Genomic DNA, 14,789 nt, shown 5'->3' with positions numbered 1-14,789 from the left:
TGAGCGAGCACAACTCGTGCTAGGAAATCAACCTCCTTTACCTCAAGAGAATTAGGTTCATGTGAGATATATGACGAACAGTACTTGCCCACTCCTGCGCTCTCCTGTTCTTGGTGCTGCTTCTCTCATCCATAGCCGATTCGTGTCTTTTGGTAGTCCTTGAGTGTCGCTGCGTGAAGTTGAAGGCTTCAGTGTTCAACACTTTAGGGCTACGGACACTCCCAAGATAGGATCCTTGCGCAACTTTTGACTGAACAGATTCCTTGTTTTGCTGACTCCATTGCTGCGTTATCGATGCTACATCCGCCATATTGATGCTCTCGGCATTCCCAACAGCCCTGTAAAGGGCTGAGGATAAATTTCGAGCACTACCTCCAGCGTTGCGGAGGTAATGCCTTGCCAAGATGGCAACCAGCCCACCGTGGCACGTCGCATATACTCGTCGCAAAAAGGCTCCAACGATGCAACCAGTCTTGCACGCGCACAGTACACACGTCACCTGACTCGCCTCTGCTCGTCGTTGCCAAAAAGCTGCAGCCTGCCCTGGTACAGTACTGCCATGCAGACATTTGAATTTAGAGCCTTAAATTTTAGGGATTAGAAAAATTACCAAAATACCCTTATAATTTGTGAAAATTCCCAAAATACCCTTCAAATTCCGAAAATTCCCAAAATACCCCCAATATTTTGCCTTAAATTCTTCAAATGCCCTTCAAATTTTCTAAATTTTCTAAACTACCCCTAGTTGTGAGAGTAAATTTCTCCAAAAATAAAATAAAATTTTGTAGCTTTTCATAAGACGACTGATTGTCTATCGTACAAGATGCTAAAACTAGAATTTGAGGTGCTTTTGGGATGAATTCTTTCATTATTTTTAGACATGATTACCTTCTTTGTGATGTAATTTGTGACAAATTACATGCTAAGTACTCGAAAACGGATCTTAGTAATTGTAAAAAAGGAATAAAGATTAGAAAATGTTGAACAATCCAACAAAAATAGATATAAGGGTATTCTGGGAATTTTGAAATTTGAGGGATATTTTGAGAATTTCCACAAATTAGAGAGGTATTTTGGTAATTTTCCCTAAATTTTAATTGACCCACATATTGGTAGTAATATGCTAGCAATTTATCTTTAGAACTTAGTTCATTTTTTTCAAACTTCACCAGCGCCCTGACCCCCCCCCACCCCCCTCCGAAAAACACACACTCACTCTCTCTCCCTCCCCCTCTTTCAAAATTAAGTGAACAGACAAAGAAAGCATTGTAGTGATTTTAGGCTCAAACTTGAAGTGTTAATGGGGTAGGGAATGGTCCGTCAGTGACCATTCCCCGTAATCACTGCGACCGCATGGCGATCGGCGGGGAGCCGGGAGCCATGGCGGGAGCAGTGATTACGAGGGAATGGTCATTGACGGAACATTCCCGGCCGTCAAGTGTTGGGGGGAAGGGGGCCAACAATGAAAACTGGGTGCACTGATCAGAGCAGACTGAAGCGATGACAAGGACATTAATGTAGGCAGTCGGGGGGCCACTTCATCATTCGATGACTTGGCTGTAGATGTACCTGCACGCTTGTGAACGAGAGAAAGGCTCGTCGCAAGATGGATCCTTCACAAGATAGTCTGTCACCAGTGCGAAGCTTCTCAAGAATATCAAGCACCTTATCTATACAGCATACCACAACTCAGTGGCTTGCAGACCACACGGATTCCGATTGTTGAGTTGGTTGAGTTTCATTGCAGGACACTCGAGAAATTATGTGCATTGATATTCCGATCGTCGCTGATGTGTCAAAAGCAGCTGACATTTTTGTTGGGGTATAAAGCCCAATGTGGTCGCCCAGGTAAGTGGGCGGGCCGCCAGGTATGTACACATATTCTTTTGTAAAAACCTAATAAGAACTCACTATGCTCTACACATTACAGTAGAGCGAGTTCACCATATCGTCATGCTCTTCTTCTCGCACTCTCTCTGGCGTTGCACTTCGGCTCGTACTCCTTCAACTGGTATCACAGCTCAGATCGAGGCTCGGGGCAGCACTGCAGGAGGCTAGAGTCACCAGCTCAGATTGGAGTGAAATTCGACAGGCGAAGACACGGCCCCTAATCCTGTGGGTAAGCCTGAAGGGCTTGGTGTTCTCAGAATTTCATTCTGAGGTCATCTCGGCCACCGTTCGGCTTCGACAAAGGTCTGCGCAGGCCATTTTCGACTACGTGGTCTCAGCGGGTGCAGATCCGACTCTGCAAATTTGGGGTTTTTCGGCCTACGACTGCAGGTGTTGAGGATATCGACACTCCCAGAGTGTTGATTTGTGGGTGTCTACACATCGAAGGACGGCTCACAGTTCTTGGAGGCGTGTCACATACGACACAAGCGCATCTACACACAGACTGTAGGCGACATCCACTAGTTCATCAGGTAGCTTGTGTTTGCTGCTTGATATTCCAGATTTCATCCTGACATTGCAGGTACTTCCACATGGGATGTATTGTCAAAGATGATGTATGTTTGTTGAGGGTTTGCTGGTTGTGAGTCACAGAGCAAACAACCGCCGCAGCGGTTACAGCATATAGTGGGAAATTTGTGGATGTATGACTTTGTGGGAAGTCTATGTACTGTCATATTTACTGCAGCCTTTGTTGAGGGTCGAGTGAGGTTTTATTGAGCTGGGGGATTCTCGAATGTTGAGATCCTTTCGGTGATACAGGTCTTGGAGCGATCCCTCGAGCACCCTTAGATAGGCACCTAGGATGTATTGATTGTGAGTTAGACAGTTGGGATTGCATCTTTGCTTTACTGCCGTTGAGGCATTGTCGCAGTCTATGCTTACAGGACAGTGACAAAACAGTCAGAGACAGTACAGGTGCACGACAGGTTTACCCACAGCTTACAGTGTCAGAGAGACAATGTTTTTGAGCTGTTTTTTGGTCTGTTTTTGAGTACACTAGAGCCATTTTACAAAGGAGACTGTGCCGAAATTTATGCAGAATTTGAAGCTTTCTTGGTTCATTTGACAGGTTGATATTGGTTCAGAGGTCAGTTTACAGGGGAAACTCTGCCAAACTTTTCCCAGGAAAGTAAACTACTGTGAAGCGTAGCTATGGCTGGATCACAGGACACTGCTCTTTACAATATCAAGAAGCTGGATGGAACCAATTTCCCATTGTGGAAGCAGTAGATTTGACACGTGTTGGTACAAAAGAAGCAGATAAAACCTATAAAGCTCAAGGCGATAAAACCAGAAGATATGGACGAAGATGAATGGAGCGAAATGGATGAATTGGCACTTTCTACCATTATGCTGACTTTGGCAGAAAGCGTTTACTTCAATGTAGCAGACGAGATGTCGGATTATCAAGCATGGTTAAAGCTGAGTGATCTTTATGAGAAGCAGAGTCACAGGTATACTGGCTTAAGAAGCTTGTTGACTTGAAGATGAAAGAAGGGACACCTATGTCCAATCATCTGAATGAATTCAACACAATCTACAGTCAGTTGTCAACTCAAGGTGTCAAGTTTGATGAACCTGTTAGAGCTATGTTCCTGTTGATCACATTGCCGGAAAGTTGGGACACTTTTCGCACAGCTTTGAGTAATTCTGCACTTCCAGATGGTTTGAACATAGCAGGTGTAGAAGGAAGTCTGCTTACTGAAGAAACCAATAGAAAGACAATGGACAAAGGCAAAGGAACAACCTTAGTTGTCAGGGGAAGGACCAAAGAAAAGTACAAAGGTGGAAAGAGGAATCAGTCTCGTAGCAAGTCCCGCAATGCTAAAGGCAAGAGTGACATAGAATGCTACCATTGTGGCAAGAAGGGTCACATGAAAAGAGACTGCAGAGAATGGAAAGCAGAAAAAGGCAAAGAGAAAGCTGGAGACCATGGTGAGAAGAACAAGTCCTCAGTGAAGATTCAAGAAATAAATGTGACAAACACTATTGCAGAGGATGACAGTCTAGTGTCAGGAGACATCTACTTCTAGAAGAATACAATGGACTCAGCTCTTCTTACAGCATCTGATGGAAATGCACTGAGTGACTGGATTATAGACTCAGGGGCATCACTTTATGTGTCTCCAAACAAGGAGTGGTTTACCTCTTATGTGACCACTAAAGATCATGTTCGGCTAGGCAATGGGCAGACATGTGAGATTTTAGGTGTTGGAGATGTTCAATTGAAGTTTCAGAATGGCTCTTCTTTCACGCTGAAGAATGTGAGACATGTTCCCGCAATTACAAAGAGCTTGATCAGCACAGGTTTACTTGATGATGCTGGCTACGTGACCATTTTTGGACAGAACATGTGCAAGATATCCAAGGGTTCTATGACAGTAGCACATGGAGTAAAGTCTGGAGGACTTTACATGATTTATGCATCAAATGTCTCTAAAAATGTAATCAATGTAACCGAGCAGCCGAACGTTTCTTTGTGGCATAGCCGGTTAGGACATATGTCCAAGAAGGGAATGAAAATCTTGTCTCGTTCTGGTTATTTGCCTGGCTTTTCATTTAATGATTTTGAATTCTGTGAACATTGTCTGTATGGTAAGCAAACACAGCAGCCACATAAGCATAGAAGCAGTAGAAGAGATACACAGTTGGCACTTGTTCATAGTGATTTGTGTGGACCTATGCCTAACCTATCTCTAGGGGGAGCTTCTTACTTTATGACATTTATAGATGATTACTCGAGGAAATTATGGGTTTACTTTCTCAAGCACAAGGATGAAGCGTTTAGTGTTTTCAAAACGTTTGTGACACTTGTGGAGAATCAGAGTGGCACGAAGCTTAAATGCTTACGCACTGACAATGGTGGAGAGTATGTTTCAAAGGCCTTTCAGTACTTTTGTGAGTCAAAAGGTATAAAACGTGAACTTACTGCTCCTTACAATCCTCCTCAAAATGGTGTTGCTGAGAGGATGAATAGGACCATACAAGAGAAGGTCAGAAGTATGTTGTCTAATGCAGAGCTGCCTAATGGGTTTTGGGCTGAAGCTGTATCAACAGCTGTTCATCTTGTAAATAGATCTCCTAGCAAGGTTTTGCAGAAGGATTCAGTGCCAGAGATGGTATGGTCAGGCAAAATGCCCTCATACAAGCATCTCAGAGTCTTTGGATGTGAGGCATATACTCACGTTCCAAAGGAATTTAGGAACAAACTTGAGCCAAAGAGTAGAAAGTGCATCTTTCTAGGCTATGGTAATTCTGGTGAGATGGGGTACAGACTTTGGGATCCCGAATCCAGAAAGGTTGTCCGCAGCAATGATGTTCACTTTAATGAATCCAAATATCATTCTAAACCAGAGAGGGTTGAGGACATTACAAGAGTTGTCTTCCAAGAAGATGGACCTGCACGTGCAAGACAAAATGTCAGAGCTCAAGAGGAGCAAGGACAGGATAGAGTGGAACCACAGGTTGTGGCTGAGCCTGAGCCACCTATTGTGCGTAGATCTGGACGTGTCACGCGACCTCCTGATAGGTTTGTTCCATCTATGAATTATGTCATGTTGACTGATTGCAATGAGCCTTCATGTTACAAGGAAGCAGTGCAAATGAAGGACTCCGGGAATTGGAAATTGGCCATGCAGTCAGAGATGACAGCTCTGCATAAAAACAAGACATGGAAGCTAGTTAAATTACCACAGGGCAAAAAGGCTCTACCTTGTAAATGGGTTTACAGGTATAAGATCACCGCTCATGATAGTCAGCCAAAGTACAAAGCAAGGCTTGTTGCCAAGGGCTTTAAGCAAGAACAAGGCATTGACTTTGATGAAGTCTTCTCTCCGGTGGTCAAGATGACTACATTGAGATGCTTTCTTGCATTGGTTGCCATATTAGATTTGGTGTTGCACCAAATGGATGTCAAGACAGTGTTCTTGCATGGTGATTTAGATGTGGAAATTTACATGCAGCAGCCAGAAGGGTTTGTTGAGAAAGGCAAGGAAGATTGGGTATTCCAGTTGTTAAAGAGTCTTTATGGCTTAAAACAATCACCGAGGGCATGGTACCATAAATTCCACAAGTTTATGCTTTCTCAAGGCTACAAACGTAGTAAGTTCGATCACTGTCTATATACAAAGAAGGCTAAGGATGGCAGTTGGATGATCCTTATTTTGTATGTGGATGACATGTTGATTGTTGGCAAGCACTTGGAAGAAATTTCAGCTTTGAAGTCAAAGATGGCAAAATCGTTTGACATGAAAGACATAGGTGAGGCAAGTCATATACTTGGTATGCGCATTGAGAGAGACAGATCAAAGAAGTCGATTTGGTTATCTCAAACCGAGTATATTGACAAGGTTTTGCAACGTTTCAATATGGAGAAGGGAAAGGCATTGAGTGTTCCATTGCCACCATATGTGAAACTTAGCAAACAAGATTTTCCTGTGTCTGAGGAAGAACAGGCTGAAATGGATAAGATTCCATATGCGTCTGCAGTGGGTAGTTTGATGTATGCAATGATTGCTACTCGCCCAAACATTGCATTTGTCTACTACAGAGGCTGAATATGTTGCAGCATCAGAGGCATGCAAAGAATCAATTTGGCTTAATCGACTAGTAACAGATTTGGGAATCAAAGAAGAGATGCCTGTGTTATATTGTGATAGTCAAAGTGCTATACAATTGGCTCGCAATCCAGTTTATCACTCAAAGACAAAGCATGTGGATGTGAAGTATCATTTCATCAGGGAAATGCTCGAGGATAAGCAACTTCAGCTTGTCAATGTTCACACCACAGAAAATCCTGCTGATCTACTTACAAAAGGACTTCCCTCAGAGAGCTTTGCGCATTTTCGCAAGCAGTTAGGTGTAGGGTAGTACATCACTTCTCTACATCTCTTGTATATTAGCTTGTATAGTAGCTTCTCTCACACTTAAAGTACCACATTGGACTTTAAGTGGGAGGTTGTTGGGGTATAAAGCCCAATGTGGTTGCCCAGGTAAGTGGGCGGGCCGCCAGGTATGTACACATATTCTTTTGTAAAAACCTAATAAGAACTCACTATGCTCTACACATTACAGTAGAGCGAGTTCACCATATCGTCGTGCTCTTCTTCTTGCACTCTCTCTCGCGTCGCACTTCCGCTCGTACCCCTTCAATTTTGTGTGTTCATTGGGGAGGCCTTGGTTGGTCAATATAATGTAGATTATTACACATGCTGATTTGGCAAGCATCTAATGATTGCACAGTACATTACGGCTGATAAAGTCAGCTAGATAGACGACAAGGATCAACAACCCCCTGACCCCTGACCTTGACGAATATTTATACTAAAAAAACATAAAATTACCACACTATTGTAAAATTATCCGATCCTCCTCATGAAATCCTACAGTAGGCTACTTGACTTGAAAACCTTGACTGGCGACAGTTTATGCCATTCCTATGACCTTCTACCTCCCCCCCCCCCCCAAAAAAAAATAAAAGACCTCGCAAACATCTCTTAAAACAATTTTTTTTGCAACTCTTCATCGGAATATTGGTTCTCCTCAATAGAAGATGATAGAACTAGGATTTAAAGGGCTCTTCAAATGAAATCATTCATCATTTTTGAACACAGGTAGCTCTATTTGTGAGCTCATTGGTGAATATGGAGCAGTCAAGAACAATTAGTGTCATAGCTGTGCAAAACCAAGCAGGTGGAACAAGATTTCCTACTGTATAGTAGCCAAGACCCATAGACACTAAAGATTTCCAATAATCTAATTAAAGAATTAGTTCCCTATTCTTTGGAAATTTAGTAACAATTCATTGATATTTGTTATCGCTTTGGAGGCAAAGTGAGCACATCTATCGCAGTTTCTAGTAGCTCGATCTTAAGAGTCTTTTTTGCAAATCCATCTCACTACATCCTACACCCATTTAACTTTTACGAGTAGTATACCAAATTAAACGGCTTTTCTGATACTAACAAAAGATGCCATATTCAATTGCTTCTTTCAATGCTCTTGAGACTTGCAAGGTATGGAGCAATTATGTCTGAAGATAATGAAGCAATTCATCTCCAAAGCCTACAATTTATTATATAATCAACTCAAATCCTAGATTTAGCATCTTGTATTGATAGACAATGAGTCTTCTTATGAAAAGCTACAAATTTTTTACTCTTTGGAGAAATTTAATTTCACAAGAGGTATTTTGATAATTTTCAAGAAGCAACAAGTTGAGGTCTTACTAAGGCTCAGTAAAGAAAATAAGGACACTAGCTTGGAATATTGGCAAATTTAATAAGTTTCTCTCTCTCTCTCTCTCTCTCTCTCTCTCTCTCTCTATATATATATATATATATATATATATATATATATATATATATCGGACACTGCATATCGGCATCCTGGCCTTTCGTACGAAGCAGCGCCTGCAACATCGATCTGTGACTAAGCCTGTGCGGCAGTACAGCAAATTACAGCATTGCATTCCGCACAGCTTTTGGCGGACAGGCCAGCCACGCTGGCAAGCATGCTAAGGTGGCAACGGGCGCCCTCCTGCCACGCTGGCAAGCATGCTAAGGTGGCAACGGGCGCCCTCCTGCCACGCTGGAGGAGCGCTCGAAATTTATCTCCAGCCGTTTTTTTGCCATATCTACACAAGCTTAACGTTTTGAATCAGCCTCAATAAGATACTTGTGTGAAACAAAATTTTATTTTCCAAATTTATTGTGCAATCAAGCGGCCCTTCCCACCCTTGGAGACCTTTGCGACATATTTTTTTTAACCCTATAGCTTTATTTGGAGATAGTTCCCTCCTTGGTGGTTAGAAGCAATTCCATAACCTTCACATTGGTGGTAACTTTTGAGCGGCATTTACTACAAGCATCAAAATTTACTTAATCGGTGAAAGCTTCTTTTGGCATCGACTATGTCTTCACGTAAACCTTACAACAAAGCCCATGTCACAGACTATGTTGGACCATCCTGCTCCTACTTAGAGGAGGCTCCTCTTTGCACTCGTCCTCTAGGCTCACCCCTCGTGGAGCCTATTCCCTCTACCTACGCGCATCTCTTCCCTACACCGGCACCAACCAAATCTGCGATGGCTTCTCTACCATTGGCAACCACATATCCGGCACCCTCCTGTACCCTTGTCGACCTTACCCCCATGCCAACCTTCAATCTGTACTCCCAGTCCTTATCACTTCCTACTCTTACCGAGTCCCAAAGTTATCGGCATCAAATTATCGCACTCGGAAGATCTTCATGCGTCTTCTGATTGAAAGTGTAGATGTTTGGCAGGAAATTTCTACTCTGACAATTGTCCCTCTTGGTCACTTCTCCTTCCTAGATTCCCGTTCCCAAACCCTAATTATCTATGCCATGACTTCATCAAGTGCTCCCCAATTTATTACGGAGAATAATACGGCGGTTCAAGCTATGTGGGAAGACATTCAACTTCATTGCGGGGATACTTCATTGATTAAGGTCTCTAAGCTAGAAGAAAATTTGGATCGCATCTTTATCCGCGACTTCCACAACATCATGGACAAAGTTGTTGAGTTCACTCGGATTAAGCGACAACTAGAAGAGGCCGGACATCCTATTGGTAATCCCGTGCATAAGTTACTTAATAAATTGACTAACCCTTTTGATGCATTTAAAGAGAATGTCCATATTCGTCTACCTATGCCTACTTATCTGGAGATGGTTAGTCTCCTCTATGATAAATGTCTCATGCGAGGCCAAGGCAAAACCAATGCTACACTTGTGGCACAAGGCAAACCCCAAGGCAAAGGTAAAGGACAATCTTCCCAAGCCAAACCTTTGACTCAACAAGGTAACAAGCACAACAACCACAAGGAAAAGCGAGAATGCACATTCTGTGGTCGTTTCGGACATCTTGAATAGCACTGCTACACCAAGCGACCTCTCCAAGAAGGCCAAAGAAAAACTCAAAACTCCAAATTCTACTCCCTCCTCCAAGGACAAGAAGGAATATGGTAATGCTAAAATCGCTTTTCTTGCTCGCTCTCCTTGTCTCTCTCTACATGTGAAGCTTCTTCTCTCTCTAAAAGTGAAGATTGTCTAGTTGTCATCAATTCTCCTTCTCCACATGACCTTGAGGCATCTTTCAAAGAGGAATGAATTGGTGATAGTGGTGCATCCTCTCACATGACATCATCTAGCAACTTAATGGAAAACTATAAAACTACATCTTAATTGGTACACATCGGTGATGATTCAAGCTTGCCTATGGTCGGAGTTGGTGAAATTTCATTTGGAGATGCTACACTACATGATGTTTTGTATGTGCCTAAACTCTCAAAAAACCTCTTCTTGGTTTCTGAAGCTACATCAAAAGGATTAGGAGTCTACTTCAATGATGAAGTGATTGAAGTTATTGATCGCAAGTCCCTCTCAATTGTTGGACATGCCCTTCAAGAAGGAGGTCTCTATCGCATCAAATCTTTTACTTCTAAGATGTCTCCTCATGATTCTCATATTCATTAGTTTTTTGCTCCATCAAAAGCACTTCTCTCTCATGAAGAGATCCTCTTATGGCACTATCGCTATGGGCATGTTCTTATCACTATTTTGCAACAGATTGTCTCGAAGGAGATGATTCATGCACTCCCTCAGTTTCACCATTCACACCATGTGTGATCCTCTTGTGCTAAAGGCAACCAACACAGAGCCTCTTTTCTAGAGGAGGCTACCTATCGAGCCACTTGTGTTCTTGAGTTGGTTCATGCAGATCTTGTGCGTCCACTGGAGGTGGACTCACTTGGTGGCTCCAAATACTTCATGTTCCTAATGGATGATTTCTCTCGCAAAACTTGGGTTTGTTTTCTTTCCAGGAAGTCTAATTCTTTATCTTACTTCAAAGTGGATAGTTCAAGTGGAGAATCAAACAAGATCAAAGGTTTCATTCCTCAAGACTGACAATGACAGAGAATTTCTACCATTTAACAACGTTCTTGCTTCTAAAGGTGTCCAAAGGCAAACTACCATTCCTTACACTTCTTCTCAGAATGGTGTTGTTGAGAGAGAACAGTATTGTGAAAGAAATGGCTTGTTCTTTACTACAACATGCCAAGCTTCCTCCAGCCTTTTTGGGTGAGGCTATAGCCACTTCAGTATACATTCTTAACTGCTCTCTCACTAAAGCAGTAGACAGTTAGATTCCAGAGGAGGTATTTTCTGGACGTAAACCTGATGTCTCTCATCTTCGTGTCTTTGGATGTGTTGCTCATGTGCATGTTCCTGTTTCCAAGCGGACTACTTTAGAGGCAAAGTCTACACAAATGAGCTTTACAGGTTATAATCTTTGATCTAAAGGTTTCTGCTTTTGGGATCCTTCAATTGGAGATATTGTTCTCTCTTGTGATGCTCGCTTTGATGAGTCTCAGTTTGGTGTTAATGGTGTTGAAACTATATCTAACACTAGTGATCCATTTGACATTCTACAGCCTCTCTTTACTCCCTCTCTACCTTCCACTACACCCAGTGTGTCTTCTCCATTGACTACCCCTTTGTTGTTCCTACTCCTCCTCTACATCTACTCCTATGTCTCATCCTCTCCCTACCTCTACTATTGTTGTGGATGTAGGACCTTCCTTTAGACATCTGTGTCCTAAGTGGGTTTGCACTTTATTATGGGATTTGGGTCTCCTTGACTCGGAGCTTCAGCAACAACAAGCCTCTTTAAGTCCTCGGCGCACTCATGAAACTGTGAACTATGCTTTGATGTCACAAAGCGATCCTCGAACCTTCGATAGCAGGGGAGGCTATGACTAACCCTAATCGGCGTCAGGCTATGGAGGTAGAGAGTTTTGATATTGAGGCAAACAAGATTTGGAAGCTTGTTCCATGTCCTTCTCACAAAAAGGTAATTGGTGTAAAGTGGATTTTTAGAGTCAAGTTTAAATCCGATGGTACTCTTGACAAGTACAAGGCTCGTCTTGTGGCCAAGGGTTATGCACAACATGAAGGTGAAGACTTTGAAGAAACATTTGCTCCCACTTCTCGCGACACTACCATATGTCTTGTGTTTGCATTAGACTCATTTTACTCATGGCCTATGTATCAGAAGGATGTGAAGTCTTGTTTCTTGAATGGTGACCTAGAGGAGGATTTTTATGTTGAGCAACCACCAAGTTTTGTTATTCCTGGATATGAGCCCAAGGGATTCACCATGGAAAACTTGCCGCACCACGTAAGTGCAAGGGAGGGGGGATTTTTTACAAGCTACATAAGCGTATAAGTTAGGGGCACGCCCCCAATAATTTATCTCCCAAGTTGAAAAATAAGGGAGGGGGTATCATATTTATTGGTGGTGGTGGTGGTGGTGGTGGGGGGGGGGGGGATGGGAGAAGTGAGAAAAGAAAAAATGAGAGGAAGTTTTTGTGTTTCAAAATCATGGCTTTCCAAAAGAGTCTTCCCTTGAACTCCTGAGTAAATAGCTACAAAGATACATGCAAGAACTATCACTTGCTTTGTATCAATTGCTTGTTTTGAGATTAAAGTTTATTTGTTGAAGGATGAAAGCTATAAAGAGTTTTCATAGATGTTTTTTGAGTAATTTAGATGGGCCAAAATTGGAGGAGTAGCTAGAGTGCAGGCTGGACGGGCACATAGTTTGAAAGTCAAACTAAGACACATTGATATAAGTGGTTCCTTAGTATGTTGCCAGTCACTATGCTACATGCTCTTTGACTAATTTTACTCAGTTAGATCATGAGAGACCTAAATTTTATATGTAAGATAGGGGTATGATAATTTTCTTCATTGATTGTCGTATAAGCATAAAAAGGGGGGTCATATTCCGTAATATGAGTCGTATATAGGGGTTTTATCAAAGTTTTCCGCTCGCAGGTGGCATCCCATTTTGTATATAGAGTGAATCCCCCGGGGATATGAGGAGTACGTTCTCCTATTATTGAAGGCTCTCTATGGTCTTAAGCAAGCTCCTCGAGCTTAGTATCAGAAGATGGATAGCTTTCTACTCTCTTTGGGATTCCAAAGAACTTATGGAGATCCTAACATTTATGTGCTCATGACTGATGGAGAGATATGCATCATAGTGCTTTATGTGGATGATTTGATCCAGACAGGTTCACACCCAAATCTTATTAGTTGGGTTGACACTCAACTTTCTAACTCTTTCTCTATGACTGATTTAGGACTCTTACACTACTTTCTTAGACTAGAAGTTTGGCAATTTGATCATGGTATCTTTGTTTGCCAAAAGAAGTATACCCAACAGCTGCTTGACAAGTATGGTATGTAGGATTGTTATACTCTCACTTGACCTATGGATCCCAATGCCAAGTTATCCAAGGATGATGATTCACTAGAGGTTGATGCCACTCATTATTGAGAACTTATTGGTTCTCTTTTCTATTTGGTTAACACTAGGCTTGATCTATCATATGTTATGGGTGTACTCAGTCAGTTTTCTATTTAGTCTTGTCGTTCCCATTGGCAGGCAGCCCTTTGAGTTCTTCGTTGTCTTTGTGGTACTTTGGAATACAATATCAGTTATTCAAGTGGAGATTCTCTTGTTGGCTACATTGATGCTGATTGGGCAAGTTGTGGATACTAGACGTTCCACTTTGTACTGTTTCATGTTTGGTTCTGGCATTATTTCATGAAAGTCACAAAAGCAAGAAAAGACATCTACTTCATCGATTGAATCAGAGTACAAGTCTTATTGTGACTCATGTTCTGAAGCACTTTGGCTTCAACAGCTTTTGGACCATCTAGGCCATCCTTTGACATCTCCTATTCTTCTTTGCTCAAATTCTTGAAGTGCTATTGCATTGGCACAAAATCTAGTGGTTCCTGGTAAAACCAAGCACATTGAAGTTCATTTTCACTTTGTTCATGATTGGATTGTTGATGGTAAATTTTGTCTAAAGTATTGTTCTACTAAGGACAACCTGGTAGATCTTTTCAAAAAGCCTCTACCTCGACCTACTCTTGATTATCTTCTATAGTGCACTAGCATCGAACCACCCATCTGGCGCTGAAGAGGAGGTGTTGGAGATTGTGTCATCCCCACATGGATGCACACTTGGTGCACATTAGGCATCTTTCTTGTATTGGCACAGTTATAGCCTGCATAGCATTTTATTCTTAGCAACCTTATTCAAAGGTTATTATTTCTTGGTACTAAACTCAAGACACCTACTATCATGTCTAGGGAAGTGTTAGGTTTATATTGGCTGGTCACTTGACTCTTTGTGTCCTTACTCTATCACAAATTTGTGAAGTGCATAGTGTTCCTTGGAGTAAGCTCTCCCTTTCAATGTCTCTCACAAAGAAGCTGAGTAAGCGCATCCATCTACCAGCTATTTGGTGAGTTTTTGCTCATTTTATGCATCAAAAGTGAAATCTAACTTTAGTAGAGGATTGTCATTGATGATGAGTTATTTTGTCATTTTATGCATTAAAAGTAAAATCTAACTTTAGTAGAGGATTGTCATCGACTAGACAATAGGTAGCATCTGATAGTGAAATTGACATGTCCAAAAATCACCTTTGTGTATAATTGTAATTTTTTAAAGAGGTTGTTTTGAGGTTTTGAGACCATGAGTCAGTACCTTAGACTGTAGGCATCCATCCTATCAAGTTTTGTTGCATTGCAACATTCTTTGATGTCGAAACAAGCTTGGTGAAAGTAGTAGCTTGTTTATAATTTTCTTTTTTTTCCTCATTTTTGAATGTTCTAAAGTCATGGCATTGTTCCTTATGTCTTACAGAATTTGGTTGTGTTTGGATCCCATTTGCTCATGATTTCAATGTGATTTTCTTGTGGCTGAGTGAGGTAGTAGAGCCTAGCAGTTTCT

Source organism: Adiantum capillus-veneris, chromosome 23, assembly GCF_014529385.1.
Source record: "Adiantum capillus-veneris isolate H3 chromosome 23, ASM1452938v2, whole genome shotgun sequence".
In the NCBI taxonomy this organism is placed as follows: domain Eukaryota; kingdom Viridiplantae; phylum Streptophyta; class Polypodiopsida; order Polypodiales; family Pteridaceae; genus Adiantum; species Adiantum capillus-veneris.
The sequence above is the reverse complement of the archived record's forward strand: the minus strand, read 5'-3'. Positions refer to the sequence as shown.